This window comes from Helianthus annuus, chromosome 17 (genome assembly GCF_002127325.2).
Source record: "Helianthus annuus cultivar XRQ/B chromosome 17, HanXRQr2.0-SUNRISE, whole genome shotgun sequence".
Taxonomy (NCBI): Eukaryota; Viridiplantae; Streptophyta; class Magnoliopsida; order Asterales; family Asteraceae; genus Helianthus; species Helianthus annuus.
Window position 1 is genome coordinate 189,475,421 of NC_035449.2, and position 11,723 is coordinate 189,487,143.

Genomic DNA, 11,723 nt, shown 5'->3' on the forward strand with positions numbered 1-11,723 from the left:
TATAATAAATCAAACTAATACCGAATTAAAGACTTTAAGGACAATTACACCAAGATAGCCGGTAAGCGGGCAACAAGCTGCGCCGCTACCCCCTTTTGAATAGCGAAACCTAACCTAGTAAAAACGAAACCCCGATCTCTAGGAGACGAAATGTTGTTGTGAACAACCCGTTGGACCCGTTCAAGAAATATCTTTTCTCTTATCCATTACCACAACTCAGAGCTTAATTGTTCCATCTGGGTAGAATTTGTGTGTATCATAACTAGCAAAAATCTTTATTATTCATATCTTTAAAACACTTTACAAATTGAAAAACATATGAAAATTCTATAACCGATGGTTGTCAAGTCTTAATTTCTTATTCCACAAAAAACATTTGTTTACCAGATTTATTAAAATCATTAATCGTTTTATTCATGACTAGATGAATCACATCAGTGACCATATTACATATAAATCATATGCTACTTGATGATATCTATATATTCATGACATATGCCTCCCATAACTAATAATGAAGTGATATATCAAAATGTAATATCAAAATGAAGCCAAAAGCACCAAGTTAGGTGCACGTTATGACCGTGCATAGATCATCAGTCTTTGTTATTCGACAACAAGAATAACAAAGTTGATAGTACGGACAGACCATTTGATCATATCTCCTATGGAACTATAAAAAGTCAAATGATCTCAAGTATTAACATGTCTACATAATATTATCTGCAAACTCTCAAAGTCCAATTTTATTTATAGACCCTAAAAAAATATACAACTGGTGCTACATTTACTAGACATGTTTACTTTCTTAATTTGAACCTGACCAAAATATATTCGAGCACTAACAAAAATTTCTAGATAAATCACATGTGACCATAAAATGTATTGAAAAAAAGAAAGAAAAAACCTTAAGGTTGTTAAGATAAACAAATGGGTAATCTTACCATGTAAATGTATAGTTTCAACTTTCAAAACAATGTCGTTGTGCTCAAATTTTCAACCATACTTTTCATTCAACATTTTAGTAAGGGCATATTGTAATGAGTCATCAAATTTTTAATCATAAAAATCTAGCTTTTAAATCTTTTTACAACGGCATGTTACATATTTTCCAACAATATATTACATCAAGATTACAAATTAAAATTAACTACTAGAAATTATCCTTTTGTGATTCAACGGAAAATCTGTATCACCACCGCCATCATACTCTGTAAATCTCATCGATATCAAAACTAAGGTAGAGTCTGAGGAGGGTAAATGTAGACAACCTTATCTCTATCCCATAGAAATAGAAAGACTGCTTCTAGTGAGACATCCGGCTCGACAACGGAAAATATGTATATATTACAAATTAAAATAAAAGACTGCTTCGAGTGAGACCTCCGGCTCGGCCGGTGGATACCTCTTCACTGTTGTTGTCAACGCCGGAGAGCCGCCACAAACTTCGCCGCCATATGCGGCGGATCCCCTCTATTATCTCGACGCCGGAGCGCCATGTGCGGCAGATCCCCCGTGTTAAGGCCACTCCGCATCTCTTCTCCATCTCTCCCTCTCTCTCAAACAGACTTTTTATGCAATGGGTTTGAACAATGAAGAAGGGCGGTGTGGTTTTAGATGCGTGTCAAACACATTTGACAAAGGCCATACGCGTGGCCTTATAAAACTTGGCCTAATAGAATAGTGGCACCACCTACAACTAGTGTTCATTTGGGTTGCTTTATTAATAGATATTAATAATAATTATCTACAATGGTATTAGATTTATTTACATAAAAGTTGTCTTATCTAACCAAAAAAATAAGTCATGATATGCCTAATATGATATCGATGTGTGTTTTAAATCAATTGAAAACCACATAGACAAATGTTGGTACCGATATCTATGTTGTTCGGTCCGTATCGGTGCATTTCGGTACAGTAGTAGTCAGCATAATTTACAATTACAAAATATACTTTATTTTGAATACAACTGTGTTTTCAATAAAAATATTTGAGTGTTAGAAAAAAGAAGTGTTAGTATTGGTTCCATAAACAACGAAAATGAAAATGAGTAAAATTATATAAATCAAACATCCTACTTGTTATGACGGTGCAATACTCATTCAATACCAGTAGTGCAAAAATATTAAGCATGACATACTAAAAGAATAATGTTGTTACCGATGTTATTTGATTAGTTTATATTAGGGTTATTGGATTTTAATAATCCAAAGTTTCACTGATTATAATCTCAACTTAAAAATTTCTCTTCAACGACTCTAACTTGTAAAAATTAGGCCCTCATTGATCCTTTTATAACATATAAGAATTTGGTCTCCTCGGTAGATTCAAGTGCACCTAGAACCTCTTTAATTGAATTAAGTGCACCTACAGTTTGAAAATGATTGATGGGTGCTAAATTCTTACAAGTTGGGATTGTTGGAGTGAATTTATAGAGTTGGGATTATTATCGGCAACATGTGAAACTTAAAATTATTAAAATCCAATAACCTTTTATATTAACCATAAGATACTAAAAGAATAATATTGTTACCAATGTTGTTTGGTTAGTTTAAAATTATTATTAAAAAATTCTTAAAAGCATGAGATGGAAAATTTCTGTTAAATATATACTATTACCATTCATAAGAGACTATAATATTTGATTCCGGATGACCATGTTGAATATTGGGTTTATTAATGAAGGTGAGTGCGAATCATGGTTAATGTTGGGTTTAAAAGTAAGTAGAGTAGGTTTCTAATGCTTCAATAAAGTGAATGTTGAGTCATATTATCCCACACTAAGCCTAATGGCCATTCACACATTCAACTCCCATCTTTATCTATATTACTATTAACATCAATAACCACAAGGCTTTTTGAAAACAAATTTAATATGATCCTACAAAATTTCTGGTGTTTAAAACCCCAGCAAATCAAACATTAATATTGTAAAGTGTTTTTTAACGAAAAACTAAACATACTTCTAATCTACTTCTATTAAAAACAAATATACACCTTCCTTGTGACATACTCCTTGGTTTACTAATATTGTTAATGTAGTTGTTTAATTACATGAGATTAGAAAAAATCTCGTTAGATTTAAAAAATAATTTTTTAAATTAACGTATAAACGTCTCACTTTCTTTCCCTCACTTATCTAATAAGCAGTTGTTGCAGTTCACTACATTGATTGTATATTTAACATGTTTCCATGTTGTGATTGTAGAATTACCGTTCTAAATAGGTAAAAGCCCACCATGATGAGTTTAAGTCAATTAACCCCTAGTTGAAAGACCCATTAGGTTTACATTCATCACACCCCAATAAATAGGGAGCTAATCAACATAAGGGGTGGTTCATCCTCCCTAAAACTTTGTCTCTACACACCACCACCTTCATACATATACATACATATTCATGGTGAATCGCATACTAACTTGAGCGTTGGATGGTGGTCCAGAAACCTCGGTCTTTGACCCCTTCTAACGAGTTCTTCATGTCTTGCATATCTGGATCGATACGGGGAAGACAAAGTGCGGTCATGTTCATCTTCATCACCACTGGAGAACATACCCAATTCGGTATTTGTTTCTTCATTCGTAGAGGTACCGTCCAAAATGGGTAAAAGCCCAACATGATAAGCTTAAGTCAGACAAGCCTAACCTGGGCAAGCCCATGTTTGAAAGCCCACCAGGCACCAATGACACTTAGCCTATATGGAACGCGGCAAGCATGTCTCTCGCCTGTCAACGATAATTAGCTTATATGGCATGCGATAAGCATGTCTCTCGTGTGTTAGTGACAGTTAGTGATGTGTTGTAAAACACATGCATTTATCTTGTATATTTTGTATAATTTCGTATAGTTTTAGAGTCGTTTTGTTAGGTTTTTAGCTTGTATTTGATTAGTTGGTGAATATGCAGGTCTCGGGAGGAAAAAAGTTAGAAACGATCTAAAACGATGAAGAAACAAAGAATCGGGAGCCAAGGAAGAAGTCTAAGGGAAGGGATCACACGAAAGGGGAAGGATATGTTGTTGCACGACGCGACAGGTATCAGTATCGGGAAAAAACTTGTTTAAGTCGGTTTTGAGCCAATCTTTGGGTATTTAAGCATAGGCAAAACCTAAATCGACATAACAACATCATAGACAATCTAAGAGCATAGGAGAGAGACCTTGGAGCTAATTGGAAGCATTGGGAGCTAGAGATTCGAGATTTGAAGTTGCTTTTCGGTTAGTATCATCAAAGTTCTTAGTTTTTTTTTGTTTTTCAAGTTGATGAACATCATGTCTTCTACTTCTAAACTATGTTTTACTCTTGTGAACATGATTAAAGGCTAAGTTTTTTAACCTCTTTAGGTTTTGATGAACTAATTCACATTGTTTGACTTTTCGGTTTGACTTTTACCTTGTTCATGTGTTTGAAGTAAAATAGTTCTTATTATTACTTATTATGATCATGTATGTTATTGTTTTCTGATTGATATTGGTTGGTTGTTATAATTTATGTGTTTGTAAAGAAGAGATTCACCATAAACACATTAAAATCACTAGTTAACACGTTAATCCGGCCAATTATCTTTTTAACCCTGTCATTAGAGATAATATAGGTTAATTAATCAGCAAAAATCAGTAGAAATAAGTGTGCATCCAACTCCCATTGATTAGAGATATGATTTGGGGTTGCTAGGGTTTGTCTAGTCGTTGTCTGGTAGTGTTAGGCTCTTGATAACTCGAGGTCTTCTTATTTATTCGCGTCCAGGTGACTCTAGGTTTTCGGTGTATCAATTTAGAACTATCGTTGTCATACCCCAACCGATGGCGGAAACATCGGGGGTGTGAGCACTAAGCGTTCAGATTGCTCATGAGAATTTCCATAACACTATTGTTTCAATAGAGATTAATTGTTTTCATGCAATTGTCTAGCCTTGTCATCACAAGTATCACATTACAAACCAAATCATGAATTGTTCGAATTGTTCAAAAGACTAAATTAACTAGGCGACATTTCTAAGTATCTCCTAGCTTGATTCCATGCATTCCAAAGCATCCTATCAGCCTGCAACATGTATTAAAATATCAATACAAAAGTATTGGCGAGTATACAAGTTTAATAATAGAATAATAGGTTAAAACAACTCATATCCAGAGTGTAAACACTAGAATAGTTTGAGCCGTGCTAGTGTCGCAGTCCACCCAGTGATAGCCCAAGTATCCCGATGCTTTAATGTTCACCCAATACTCAAGGTAAACTAGAATCCTCCTAACAATACCCCCCGAGAATAATGGGGGAGGTGCATCTCCTATAGCGCTATTATTGTTAAGGCGGAACTACACACTCTGGATTAAACGTCACATAGCACAAAGAATCAAGAATCAAGAATCACAAGTTTCACATAGGATAGAGTATGAGTTTCAAAGATTCAAGTATAAGTTTCATAGAATACATGTTACACCCCAAAAGTTTAAAGTAAAAGGGGATCGAGTATACTCACAGTGATTGCTTAACAGTCGCAACTGTTATTGGATCAAAGGGAGCTCTTTTTAGACTTAGCCTGATTAGATTACAATAGGATAAGAGTCGAGCAGAGTAACGAGATTGGATAAAGTGTCAATCCATGTCACTGGATCGGATGGCTGTCCGATCGGAGGGTTATCCGATCGGAGTGCTAGTCGGTCGGATGACGTAGTAGTGAATAGACAGATGGCTGCCCGATCGGATGGCCATCCGATTGGGTTACCACTTGAGTGGAAAGCATAAGTGAAAGGGGGGTGGTTGTCCGATCGGATAGCAGCTCGATCCGAGTGTAGGTATTCTGATTATCCAATCGGATGGCTGCTCGATCGGACGGCTGTCCGATCGGGTTGCCATGCGATCAGACTTCCAAGTTTTGTTTGTTTACAAAGTGTTGAAAGTTTCAAGACAGAAGGCAAGTGTCACTCGAGAGGGTGGCTGTCCGATCGGATTGCTGTTCGATCGGGTTGCCATTCGATCGGGCGACCCTTGTTCTTGTTTATCATTTTGCAAAATCTCTAAGTTTCTAGCTTAATGGTGACGGCATAACACGCACTTTGACAACAGTAAACTTGTTAGCACAAGGCCGTCCTGATCGGGTGGGAATCACCCCTGTCCAATCAGTCGCCTATCCTTAACGAAATTATGTTGGAATCCATCCCATGCTCGTCTTCTCCGGTATGACTCAGATCCAAGCCGACTTTATACTATGCATCAAGTCCACAGCCTGTTTAGATCTGGTTTCTACCAAAATAAGGCAAAAGTTGATGAAAAGATGAAAAATAACCCAAGTTTTATATGAAGAGTATAGATTTAGCTTAGATTTAGTGTAAAAACGCATGAATCATCTTAGATCTGAGCTAGATCTTGCTTAAAATGCCGTCACATGTCAGTTTGTACAAACCTACATGATGACATCACCCTCAAGAACTCAGATCCAAGAGATTTCACGGTGAGAAGTGTGATTTCAAGTGAGAATCACGTAGAGAATGATGTGTAGAGCAAGAAAGTACAAGAATCTAGTCTAAAACGTACCGAAATCAGCAAGAATAGGAAGAAAATGAAGAGTGCGTGTGTCTGGTCGAACAGAGCTGTCACATCACTCAAAATGGCGATATGACAGGCCTATTTATAGTGAGGAAGGGAGTTAAGGCGGTGCAAGATGGATAGGGTGGTCACTCGTTGGGGTGGTCATCCGATCGGACGGCCACTCTGTCCAATCCATCTTTTTCGCGTTCCCGATTTTGATTCGTTTTACGCGTTAGGTTAGGCGTTGTGTTGCATATAGTTTATGTAAAGTATCTAGATTATATTAGAATCCAAAAGTTTCCAAGTTTCATAGATTCCGTCGGTGATAAGGCTCCAGTCTCTCGTTCAACCAAGAATCAAGTTTCACGAGTCTAAGGGGTCAAGCACCAATTTAAGACTCAAGGGTCAAGAATCATTGTTTCTCAAGCATCAATAATCAAGAGTCCAAGTATCAAGTATCAAGAATCATATGAATCAAGAATTAAGTATCTAGTTTAATCATCTAGAATCAAGTGTCTAGATTAAGCATCAAGAGTCAAGTATCTAGATTTAGTATCAAGTCTCATAGTTCAAGTGTCAAGAATCAAGCATTTAGAATAAAGAGTCAAGTATCATAGTGTCAAGCATCAAGTATCAACAAGATTCATACCAAAAGTGTCAAACATCAACTCCATAAAACTACAGGGACCAATATTGATAATTAATTAGAAGTTCAGGGACTGTTCTTGCCAAGTGTCTAAAGTTTAGGGACGCTGGGCGTTACAATCATCATAGTTAAAAAGTGTTAAAGTGTGTTGCTTTTCATGTCTTTAGTTATGTGATTTTGTTTAGATTGCTCGAGTCGTTTCTATCTAGCACTGTATTCACTGACTGATTGCACGTCATAGATCGGTTCCTAGGATTTTGTGTGTGGGTCACATTCATCTAGTCTAATTACTATAGGATTTTTCTTCTTTAATTAGAAGGTAGTCGGTCTAATCAGAAAACTTGGTAATTCTCAACAATAGAGGTCTTGCATGTGATTAGGGATTCTTGCCTAGGTAGTCTGTTTGTCATGACTGATCTCAATCTTGCGTGTTCTTTGCTCTCATCTTTGTTTTCATTTTCGTTAGGTTAATTTTAGGTTATTTGTTAATTAGAAATCACAATTAAAAAAATCAAATCAATTTTAGGCTATTAATTCGGTTTAGGTTGAATTTTAGAGTTGCTAAATTAGAGTCCCTAGGTTCGATATCCAGTCTTGCTTTCTATACTATACATGTTTGGTACACTTGCCATTTATGTGTAGTTTTTAGGTAATTCCATCCTTTAAAACATGGTCCGACTTTGAGTACACATTCACACACATCAGTTAGCATATATGGCATGCGACAAGCATGTCTCCCTCATGTCCGTGAAACTTAGCCAGTAAAACGTGTGGCGAGAATGCCTCATGCGTGTTGGTGCATACGTCTGTCGACTTCGTCTTGTATCGAGTCTTGCAAGGTTCAGGGCACGAAGTTCGAGAAAACAAGTCAAGAATCTAATTCCGCATGAGATAGCTAATTCCGCTTGTAATGGTTATCCAGTAATTCTGTACGGAATTAGCATGTAATTCCGTTTGAAGCTATAATTCCGTGTGAGATGTAATTCCGCTTGAACATGTTTGGTGCGGAATTAGTTTTCTATAAATAGTTGACTTGTAATTTCGTTTGAATCAGTCATGTATGTGTGTTTCCGGAGCCGAAGTGCTGCCGAAGTGTCGTCTTGCTGTAAAACTTTGTCAATTCAATCAGAAAGACATCTAAAGTGACATTCTAGCTAAATCAAACTCAATATGTCTGTTTCCGCCTTTCATATTGAGTAGAACGCCTCTGAACGACTCGTTTCGGGTCCGTACACGATCCTACAAGTGGTATCAGAGCACAGGAGGAGGAGTTCAACCGATTTCAGCTTGATTTCATCAGATTTTCTATTTTCTACACCTTCTTTTCTAAATTGAACAAGTTTTCATGGTTAAAATGGTTTGAATTTCACACATTATAATCGGAACAGTGTTTTAACAAAGCATTGAGAGAATTGGACTATAATTCGAGCTAAAACTGATAAGATTTATAATTTCGCTTGAAAATCAGTTCGAACAAGATGATGTCAGCATAATTTTGTTTGAAATTGTTATCTAATTTCGCACGGAATTACGTTATAGAGTTAATTTCGCTTGAAATTGCATCTAATTCCGCGTGGAATTATAATTTCGCTTGAGTGTTTTCATACGAAATTGTAATTTCATTTCAAAAGTTTAATTTCGTTTGAACTTGTGGATAATTCCGTACGAAATTAAATTTCGTTGGGTAATTTCGTTTGAAATTCCTAATTTCGTTTGAAGGTCATAATTCCGTTTGAAGTTGATTGTGCAGGTAATTTCGCTTGGGAAGGTTATTTTCGCTTGAAGTAATTTCGTTTGAAAGCACTAATTTCGTTTGAAAGTGTTTGTGTTGATAACTTTATTACCGAATCATGGAAGAAGAATTCTACAACGCATTCGCCACATCCCCGACTACTCCGGCTGCCATTGCTAAAAGCATGAACATGGAAAACGAAACCGGAACAATGCAAAAACCCCCGAAGCTTATGGGCATTGAAGAGTACTATGGATGGAAAGATCGTTTTGAGAATTGTGTTCAGGCAAATCACTTGAGATCTTCGGAGTGTATCGAGAAAAAGTATGTGCTACCACGGACAGATTTGGGAGTTGAGAAGAAGATTTCTGAATTTACAGACAAAGAACGTGATATGTACAAAGCTGAAAAGATGATGATAAGTTTACTTCAGCAAGCTATTAAAGAAGACATCTTCATATTGCTTCAACATGATAAGACTTCTCGTTCAATTTGGGAAGCACTTCGAATTAAGTTTGCGGGAAGTGAAAAAATGATCAAAAGTAAAAAGGCGTTGCTAAAGAAAGAATTTGATTTGTTTACAAGTTTGCCGGGAGAAGACACAAAGAAATTGATTGAAAGATACTGTCACTTAGTATGGTCAATGTCATTGTTAGATATCACCAAAGAGCGAGATGAATGGGTCGACAAATTGGCTAATGCGTTACCACAAAAAGAGTGGGGTACATTTTTGATGATCTTAAAGAACACCGGAGAATATGATGGATTGACAATTTCTCAGTTCATCGAAAATATTGAAGGACAAGATCTAGAGCAACAGAATATTACTAGAATGAGCAATCCAAGTGCACAACAAGATGTTAAGATGTACTTCAAAGGGGGTGTTCAGGATATTGAAGCAAGTCCGAAAATTCAAATTGCCTTAGTGCTGAAAATTCATCTGGAACAATCAATCAAAGTACAAGCAGCAGCAGTGGAGTTTCTTCATATCCAAGTGTTAATCCAAAGAATTCAACTTCAAGTTTTCAGTCTCAAAGCTCAAAAAGTGGAAATGGTTGTGTGATACAATGCAACATTGCATTGAATCTTCCAAATGGCCAAAGTTTTTCTGAAGACGTTGCTAAAGATCACATGGCACTACTTGCTACAGTGCTAGAATCTTATGAAGGATTGGTTGCAGGAAGGATCGGAAATCCTATGCTGACGAAAGAGGATTACGATCAGATAGATGCAGAAGAGATGGAGCTCATGGACATCAAATGGTGCTTAGCTAGTGTCTTGAGGAGAGCAAAAAAGTTCAAAATGATTACAGGAAGAAATGATTTTTTGGATGCACATGTTTCTACTTTGGGTTTTGATAAATCTAAAGTTATTTGTTTTCGATGCAGGGAGAAAGGTCATTTCAAGAGAGAATGCAAAAATCAAGAGGCTAGTGGAGCAAAGAATCCGTTTGGAAAAGATGATTACTATCGGAAAGCCATATATCAACAAGTTGCTCATCAACCGCATCAACAAAAAAAACCACAAACTGCTCATGCTAGAATGATCGAAGATGCAAATAAGAAAGCTTATTATGGTATCATTAATCAAGATGATGAAAAAGTGGCAGAAGGATTCAGTTGGGATAAATACATTCCACCTGATTCAAAAACAGTAGCACTTATTGCAAAAATTGTTAAAGAACCATATTTGTTTACAGAATGGATAAAAGTGGTTGGTGTTAATGAAAAGAATCAAGATAAAGAGTCTGTTTCATCAGATGAAAGTTCAGAAAGAACAACAGTTTTTTATCAATCACCATCAGATTCTAGTTCTTCAGATGATAATTCAGAAAAAACGATAGAGTTTGATCAATCACCAACTGATGACAGTGGTGATGAAGAGGAAGAAAAGCATATTAATGTTGCAAAAAAAAAATTTATCTCCTGAAAGTTTTCAATTTTATTTTGCGGATCGCTTGGAGAAGCTGAAGGAGAGACAAGCAGCAAAAGAACAGAAAAAGAAGAAATGTGAAAGTGTTGATCAAGAAAGGAATTCTGAACATAGTGAGGAAGTTAAATTTGCTGAGCAAGTAGTTGAAGAAGAAAAGGTGATTGAAGTTGAGAAAGTTGTTGAAGTTGAAAAGATCATTGAAGTAGAAAAGATTGTTGAGATCATCAAACCGTGTCTAAAATGCTTGGAATCTTGTAAGCTATGTGTAGAGAAAGATGAAAAGTTGGCTGAGTTTGAGAAGATGAAAGAACAATTACTGCTCAATCTCAATTATGTGAAAGAGTCGTATGACGTGTTAAACAGAACAGTGACTGGTCTATAGAAGACAAATTCTGAAAGATAAGATGCATTGACTATGATGAATGCAGTGATGATGTCGAAGCAAAAAGCTATCAACCATTAAATTGAGGAATGTGCAAAGCTAAAACAAGAGTTGGAAACAGAGAAGATTGAGAATGAAAGAATCAGACGTTTACTGCAAAGTTATTCTAGTTCTGATTATTTGATTGATCGAATCTATCCAACTGTTGCAGGTTTTGAAGCATTTCAAGATGATGAGAAACCAAAGAAGAAGGATACTGGTAAGAAACAGAGTGTTAGTTATAACAAGTGTTCGCATCTGATCTGGGAAGGATATTCTCCCAGAAAACCAAATGAGGAACAAGTTCAAAAGGCAGTCAATATAAAGTTAAAGTCTGAAATAACTGAGGATTTACCAGAAAACATTGACGTTACTTTTACATCATCTGATACTGATCATGAGTCCGAGTTAATAAAAAAGGTGGTCGATCAGGTGTTGGATAAAGATGAGGAGTCTGAGTCAA